Here is a 9,377-nt window from a genome sequence, read left to right on the forward strand (position 1 = left end):
AAGTGACCAATATACATCATGCTATTAGTGCTCTCTCTACAATATGGAATTTGATCTCTAGGGGGAAATAACAGAACTATTTTAGTCTTCCGTGTGCCATAAAAGTTAGAGTGAAGAAAATAAGGGCTTGTAACAGGTTAGGTGTCCTGAGGGTCACTGTCATGCCGCCTGCAGGCCCCCTCATTCCTGGTAGGCTGTCCCTGTGCCTTGTCTCCCTGGGTTTTGCCCTGCCTTCTCTCCTGCCACATCTTGATGAAATTTTTATGAAAGGGAGGCTGACCCCAGAGACTGGCCAGCCCACAATGTTCTCTCTCTTCCTGTGGTTGACTCTCTCGACCTTGTATGCCTTAAGGGCTTTTTGCATGGCCCCAATCTGCCCCTACCCCATGCCCCAAGCCTCGTGGGTACTTTGAATCACCAAGCAGGTGGGACACTTGTCCTTAAGTCTCCAAGCCACCTCAGGCCTTCTTTCTCTTGTTGGAGAGTCTGCCTTCCTGGCTTCTGCCCCTCTACTCTGGCTGATCCCTTAGCCAAGGTGCACTGTTTTAGGCTTGGCTTCTGGGCCCCAGCCCTAGCTCTGTCCAGCTCTGCGCTCCTGAACCCTGTGGTCCCCCACTCAGCCCCTCTCTGGGCATAGACCTTGGGCCTGCCTTCTGTAGAGCCCAAGGCTTGGAACTCAAGCAAGAGCTCTAACCTAGAACAAAGGCTACTTCCTGACTAGCAGCCCTGCTTCTCAGCCCTGGGGGGCATTCCCATATTCCTGGGCCTGTAGAGTAGCTTACTTATATTCCTGAGTCTTTCAGGGGCCCTGCTGCCACAAGTCCATTCCTTGTGGCTCTCAGGGCTAGCCTCCCTGGCTGGTGCAGGCATGATGCTATTACAGGGCTCAGGCTTATATACTTCAAGCCTGAGCCCTTTTCTGGTCATGTGACTCCACTCCTGGGGCAGCAGCAGCAGGGTGCTGATCCCAGCCCACAGCGGCAGCCTGCCTCCACCTGCACAAATCCAGGGGGCACATGCTCCCCAGGCCTCTGTTGGGGTGTGTGCAGTGGTGGGAGCCTCTCCATACCGCTGAACAAGCTGCCTGGGCTCCGATAGTCCCATGACCTGCCCCGGCCCTGGGGCCCCATTCACCCCAACCCCTGCTCCTGCCCCTGCCCCACTCCCTCACTCACCATGGGGGCATTGATCTGCCCCCACCACACACCTTCCGCATTACAGACTTACCTCCTATGATGGGCAGTGCTCTACATGTTGCCAGGCTCCTGCAGCTGCGTGTCTGTGTCTGCGCATACCCATCCCTCCCATGCTGCAGCCATCCAGAACCAACAGCCAGATTGCCCTGTGGCCCTCTGTACTGCCACCGGTGGCCGCATTTGGGGGGTGGGGGCTAAGCCCCATTAGCCTCAGCCTTCTACTGCCTATGGAACAGTGCCAGTGTTCTCTGTTACAGGGCTATGCAAAATTCATAGGATTTTTTGGCTATATTTAAGCCTGTGCATCAGTAAGCATCTTAGAAATCCTCTAAAACCATAAGCACTGATATAGCATATTAATATTAAGCCAGAAGGCACATTCTGTATAGGGGGCACCATAGAAAACACTTATGCCAATGGAACGACTGAAAACAAAGAGAATTTGAGAGAAGCTGGGACAAAACTATGCACTGTCCTTTGCCCCTCCCCTCCCCACCATGAAAAAGAGAAAAATGTGGCAAATTAATGAGTAAACACTATATTATATATTTCCTTCCTGAAGGAGCTCCCTTCAATCCCCAGCCTATAGGTCAGATCCACCCTTTGGCACCATTACCTGGGCTGCAGTGCTCCCCAGAGTTCTGTAGGGCACCCCAAAAGATCATGGCCCTGAGTGCTAAATCAGGGGTACAGGTAGCCCCAGGCCTAATCCTAACATGCTGGCTCAGGGTGATGGAGATGATGGTAACACAGGGCCCCCAGAGCCTGGTCCCAGCACCTAGGACCAGGCAGGGTTTGTGGACCAAAACATTTAGTGCTACTTAGCTAAGGAATACAAAAGATTCTAATTACCTGCCAGAGAAGAACCCCCACTTCATTAAGCACAATCAAAAGTAAAACATCTTCAGCTGTCCATCTGTTTTAGATCTTGATCCTTTGAGATGCAGAACTCCACTGCATCTTCTCAATGGACTGAGTAACAAAAAGACTGTTCAGTCAGTCTCTCCTCTTTCCATCCATGACCTGCTTCCTCATCAGGTAACTACTGTTGGATTTTTTTGTTTATTTGTGGGATCACTTTTTGGATGCCTTAACATTATTGGTCTTGTTTCTGTGAGTATGTTCTGCTAAGTCAATATAATGAAATCTTCTACAGTGCCAAAAAGGAAGGTGTCACATCTAGCTCTTTGCTAGTCCAAAGATGTTGTCAAAACTTGGAATTTAATCTCAGCAGATTAGTGCTGAAAGACATCTCAGGAATCAGGATTTAATCTCTGCAAAAATGTATTCAGTGTACCTATTTGAAAGTTCTATGGCAAAAAATCACAAAACTCTGACTTGAGCCAAATGCAGCCTGCAATGACGTGGGCTTGTCATTTCAATTTAATCACAAAAAACAAAACAAACAAACAAACTATATATATATATATGTGGACAGATATGACTGATTCTGTATGTTTGCCCTTATAATGTGAACTGATAAATCAGTTAAGTACATTAGCATGGTATAGAAAACCTTTGAACAATGGTATTCATGAGGCAACTACTTAGCTTCTGTGTACAGAATATTACTGTGTCAAGTGAAATGATCAAAGTAAATTCTGATATGCCTAAATCAATGCTTGAAATTCTAGATGGTGGCAAGTAGTCTCTGCCCAAGAGGAAGTACAGAAAAGGAAAATAACTTACTTCAAACTTACTTTATATTTTTACTAATATTGACTTGATTTTTTTTCAGGTTTCCTTTTAAGCAAAAAAGTAACAGTTCAGTTTTACAGTAGTTTGGTTTGAAAGTGCACAAATTTGTTTTTAAAAAATTGAATCCATTCTCTTGATGACAGAATTACCTTTACAGGAAGCAATATCAGCATTAGAATTTTAATTCTTTCTAATGATTTCAGTGAATTTTTTGGACAATTCTTTGCTCAATTCATGCTAATTTAAATTTAGACAATTTTTAGACAATTCCTAGCTTAATTTATGCTAATTTAAAAATAAGTAATTTGATATAATTGTTATCTATTAGGTCACTGTAATTCAAAAATAATATTTTGTGTAGTTATCAGCCAGAAGAAGGTATCTGTATTGCCCCACAATTAGTTTACTTCATCAAATTTTTCAGAGCAGAATTTACAATTCAGAATTTTCATTCAGAAAAAATACTTTGTTTTTAGTAGTATACATGATCTATTAAACCCGTATGAAGTATCTACTATTATTAATGTAGCGTTCACTTTCAGAGATTATTAGTTTCTAACATACTACTAATTCTCAAAGTTTGGCATTCATGGTGACATTGTTCAGAAGGGTAAAATATCAGGGGGGAAGGATATCAACGATAATTTTCTTTCAGTGAACAACATTCTTTGCTTTTTGATGTCTTCAGATGAATGTATCTGGACCCAGATTCTCAAAAACAGGGGCCTAATATTAGGCTCCTTAAGTACATATTTAGGTGCCTGAATATTTAAGTACAAATTTAAAAACTGCTAACTAACTAGCAATTCCCACTGAATTAAAAAATGTCAGTAAAAAGCAGGATTGTGTCCAGAGACACTATTAAATCTCTACATTCAGCTGTAAAACTAAACTCTCCATTGTAGCTTGTACTTAGGTCTAGTCACTGTCACCACCTACACAATGCTCCTATTTTATTCATTTAAAATATTTTGTTTATTTATTTATTTATTTGGTCAAATGTGGAGAAAATCCATTCACATCAAGCACAATAATTTGTGCCTGGCCTGTTTTGGTATCTGTCAGAAGGCAGAAAAAATTGCACATATCTAAAGGATGTCTGAAATAATTTGATTTTATAATAGCCAAATTGTAAATGATGCTGGGTATGTCTATGTGTTCATTAATGCATCATAGTTACTCCGCATTAAGTTTAATGCTTGGATAGCTAAGTACTAAATCAATGTGCAGTAACTCACACGACTGCTCAGTAATGCTAGCTCATGGATTTTTAGTGATGCTTACTCTACAGTAGTCAAATACTACTCTACAGTAGTGTATTAGCGTGGTTTTTGCCCAACATGCTACTGTGCAGTGTTATTAGGCTACTGCATGTTAGCATCTCGTGTAGATGCATCCACTGTATATGCATGTAGCTTCCTTAAGGTAAGATTGTATTTTTATAATTCAGGTTGACTTCATATTTAGTTTCCTTAGGGCAATACTGTGCCCTTAGGCATGCCTCTATGTAAGAAGTAGTATTTGAGCTACCCCAAAAGGAGGAACTGTGTGAGGTATAATTGCTCCAGCCTTTTTTTGCTGGAGATAGGAGAGTGTGCTGCATTAGTTATGTACAAGTTTCAGGATTGTCTTGTTGGCTCCTGGGGAAAAGGAAGCATCAGTGCAGTGTGCAAGTTTTGCTGTGCTGAGAAATTCAAACCCAAGATCTGGAAAGCCATTAGTGACTGAAGTAGGAACAAGATAGAACTCTGTCTGTTTTGGAGTTACTAGACAGTTGAATGCCGTGAGGGGCTTACACTTTGGACACAATAACTTGTTATTCTCATGACTTTGTGGCTATCCAGAGGGCCTAACGTTTGGGAGATCTAGGAAAGGAATGAAAGGACATACAATGTACAGGAGACCAGATATCAGATGAATTAACAGATGCAACTCAGCCAGTTAATGTTAATCTTTCCCATTTGAAAGATTTGAAGCTAGGTTCTAATCTCAGCCAACCTGCTGTAATATGCATTAATGTACACTAACTCTACTCGGGACACAGGAAAATACTCTGTTTTATACTGGGGTAGCTGAGAACAGGACCTGACATCTCTCTCTCTCAATTACAAATTCAATTTTCCATGAGAGGTAAACATTATAATAATGTTAAACTTATATAATTTAATATTTTAGTTTAAAATGATTCTTTGCCCATATTTTGCCCAGTGGCCTAAACGCAGTGCTCTGCATTGTTATGTGATGTCCCATTTCTTTTAACAGGGTCACATGAATAAAACAAGATAAAAATCTTTTAGCCTCCAGCCATGCTGCCATTGGTTGGGATCATGTCAAATCTCATAAACTAAGAAAGACTAGATCTTGCCAGTAATTATAATGGAGGCCTCAAAGAAAAGAGGAGTATGTGGAATGTACAGAAAATATACACATATGGATATATTTGCATATTACATTCAAGTCCTCCTAGAAAGATATTAATGTAGCAAAAGTCAAATGCAAAAGGTAGGAAATGCTAGAAATAAGGTTGCTTGTGAGAATTTAATGCATGCTCTTGTGTGTAACCATTATGATGCAGTCTTTAATAACATGATTACCAGGGATCCTGGTTTTCCGTGATAAAAACTTGCAAATTCTCTGATAAAAACCCCAAAAACTGCAGCTAAAATGAAATGCTATATATATATTTATATACACCCCCCATATATATATGGATATAAATTGAACATAATGTTTTATTTATATATTTACAATTTTAAAGCAGTTTTGAAGCCTACCAGTGCCTCAATCACTATAGTAAAATACATTCAAAGTACCTATAAATTTTGGTATTTGATTTTGGGTTTTTTATCACAGAAAATCAGATCCCCTGTCCCCTTAGCTATCTAGGATACAGGTCCAGGCTCCTCACTCCCAAGTCATAGCACTTTCGCCCTGCTGGTGCCCCTCACAGCCCTGTTGCTGACCCTCACCCCCCACCCACAGCCCCACCCCCTGGAGGGGGCCCCTAGCTGCCAGTGCTACTGGGCCAAAGACCCAAGTCCACAGCCTCCTGCCCTGCACAGCAGTGCCCAAACCCCAGCTACCACCTGTGGGAGGTGGCAGCTGCTGTGGCTCAAGCGTGGAACTCAGTTCCCCACACCATGAACAGCACAGCCAGAGCAGAGCCCATGGGGGAGGCAGGTGTGGGCTGTGGGCTCGGGTAGGTGGGACTGGCTCTCTGTCACTGAGTGCAGTCCTGGGTGGACAGGGGGGAACCGTTCCCCCCTACTCTGTGTGGGTCAGGCTGCCTCCTGGGTGGCTCCAACTCCCTGCCCTGTTGCCCTTCCCGTAGGGCAATGGGGAGTGGCAGGGCAGACTAGGGTTGTGTGGGGAAGCTCGCTGCTGCTGTGAGGCCCATGCCACCCTGGTGAGGCACCCCTGCCTGGTCCGGAGCAGTTAGGGGCAAAACCCTGCACCACCTCCCCCCACTGCTGCCAGGTGGGCAGGGGATGCATTACCAGGGCAATGCAGGGCTCACAAGGGTGGCAACAACCTTCCCTGCCCGGCCCCGCCATGCCACACTGGGGCCCACCTACTGGGCTGCGGAAGCCCCAAGGGAGGGCACCAAGGTTGGGAGCCTGAGCCCACAGCCGGCAGCACCTTCCCTCACCCCTACACACATATCTGGGGGGCATGTACATGCACATGGGGCCCCCTGCACATGGTGCCCAAGGGTGGCATTCTGTTTACATGTGATCATCCAGGTGGCAGTTTGTTAGTTATCTAAATGACATTTTAGGCACTTATGTGTATGTAACCCTGCACATGTAGATAACTCCCTGTGTGCTTACCTCTGACCACATCCAGGAAACACAATGGTGAAGGAGGAGATTCTTAAGCTTTAGCTTCACTAGCTGAATGTTCGGGGCACTCACCTGGGAAGTCAGAGACCCTGGCTGGAGAGCACCTTTTACCAAGAGGATGTTTGAACCTGTAGCTCTGTGATGTCCTAAGACAGCTGTCTGACCAGCAGGTCATAGGTCAGGTTTTATCCAAGCTGTGCTCCAGCATACCTTCTGAAGCTGAGCCACTGCCTCTAGCATTTACTAGAAACTGAAAAGAAAGGATGGAAAGCAGTGCAGCAGGGAAGTTTTCTGCCTTAATGTGTGCATCTACATGTGGATATTAATGCAACACAATAAACTCCAGTGCACTGTGTGCTGGAGTTTATTACTTCTGAGTGTGGTGTTTACATGTGCGCCTGGGACCACAGGGCATTGAGCTGGGACAGCACAGTCTCTGCTGGCAGGGAGCCAGGGGGCTCAGCCTGCCAGCTCAGGGCTTCTCCAACCTGGCTCAACATGGTGCAGAGGGGCTGGCTGGGGCATGATGATGCCATGGTGCAGGGCTACCTGGCAGGCAGCCCTGCACTGTAGCACCCTAGTGCCCCAGCCGTTTCCAGTCAGCATCTACACGTTAAAATGGAATAAATAATTCTGCCATAGGATAGTACTTGTATCAGGCAGTACTAACCTATGGCAGAGTTAATTAGTTTACTCTGGTCTAATAGCTCAGCACATGTAGACAGAGACTTTTGACCAAGGAGCTAATTAGTTAGCTTCACAGTAAACGTCTCGTGTAGATGCTCCCACTGAGTACAAGGCTTTAGGCTAGATCCCAGCCCACCTTCCATTACAGGACAGTAGCCATCTCATTAAGCCACATACCCTTGCTTTCTTCCTTCTGGTTCCACATCTCTCTCTCTCTCATGGCTGCTCAGGGGACCAGCTTCAAAAGGATTACCACAAAAAACTTTGGATAGGACTTGTGGTGTAGCATGGATGTTAAAGCACTGTACTGGGATGTCAGAAATACAGGTTTAAAACCTCTCTGGGAGAGGGAGGGGGCTAGTACTGGGGTCTTTAGTTTTTCTGGTAAGTGCCCTAACTACTCAAATACTGAGGACGAAATAGTTTCATAGTTTGTAGGGTCGGAAGGGACCTGAGCAGATCATCTAGTCTGACCCCCTGCCATGGCAGGAAAGAATAGTGGGGTCAAATGACCCCAGCAAGATGTTCATCTAACCTCCTCCTAAACACCCCCAGGGTAGGAGCCTGCACCACTTCTCTTGGAAGCTGGTTCCAGACCCTAGCCGCCCTGACTGTGAAGTGGCGCCTTCTGATATCTAACCTAAACCTACCCTCTGCCAGCTTGTGACCATTATTCCTGGTCACTCCTGGCGGTGCTCGGGGGAACAGTGACTTCCCCAATGCCTGCTGATCCCCCCGACTAGTTTATAACAGGCCACAAGATCCCCCCTCAGACTTCTCTTTTGGAGGCTGAACAGGTTCAGGTCCCGCAGCCTGTCCTCATAGGGCCTGCCTTGTTGTCCCCTAATCATACGAGTGGCCCTCCTCTGGACCCTCTCCATGCTGTCGACATCCCTCTTGAAGTGCGGCGCCCAGAATTGGATGCAATACTCCAGCTGCGGCCTGACCAGTGCCGCATAGAGGGGGAGGATCACCTCCTTGGACCTGCTCAAGATACATCTGTGGATGCATGCCAAGGTGCGGTTGGCCTTCCTTACTGCCTCTCCACACTGCCGGCCCATGTTCATTTGGAGTCAATGATGACCCCCAGATCCCTTTCCGCCTCCATGCTGACAAGAGGGGAGTTCCCTAACCTGTAGGTATGGTGCCGGTTGTTCCTCCCCAGGTGCATCACCTTGCACTTGTCTGTGTTGAAACCCATCCTATGCTCGTCCGCCCACCCTTGTAACCTGTCTAGGTCCGATTGTAGCCTATCCCTCCCTTCTAGCGTGCCCACATCCCCCCACATCGTAGTGTCATCAGCAAATTTGAACAGGGTGCTTTTTACCCCCTCATCCAAATCGCTGATGAAGATGTTGAACAGTGCGGGCCCGAGGACCGAGCCCTGAGGAACCCCACTGCCCACGTCCTTCCAGGTTGAGAAGGACCCATCTACTACCACCCTCTGGGTGCGGCCCTCCAGCCAGTTGTGGCTACCATCTTCTCACAGGCATGTTCACATACAGCGTGTAGTCAACTGAGCATGTTCAGTCTACCTGCATAGGGTGCCCATACACATCCATACCACCAAAAAACAGAATAGCTACCTAAATGCACCAAAAATGCATGCACTTCGACTAACAAACTGCCACTTGAATACAGAATATGTCACCCAAGATACCTGGTACCTGGTGGATGAGTCACCACTATGAAATAAAAGATACTGTCTGTAGGATTATGCCTCATTTTTTGAAGAAGTTGGAAAGTATGTAATGAATGAGGCAAAAATGGCAAAGAAAGGATGTTGTCAAGTTTAAATAGCTGAATGCAAACTGAATTCTACCCCTCTTCCCCCAAACAAGCACACAGGATGGTGAACAAGTCACATGATTTTTTACAGGTGAGCTTGAGCTTGCTTATTTTTAGGTGTTCAACCTGAGACACCAAGATCAGATTTGCAGATAACCAGCTATGT

The sequence above is a fragment of the Crocodylus siamensis genome, chromosome 3 (genome assembly GCF_052110815.1).
Source record: "Crocodylus siamensis isolate JL-2025a chromosome 3, ASM5211081v1, whole genome shotgun sequence".
Classification (NCBI taxonomy): Eukaryota; Metazoa; Chordata; order Crocodylia; family Crocodylidae; genus Crocodylus; species Crocodylus siamensis.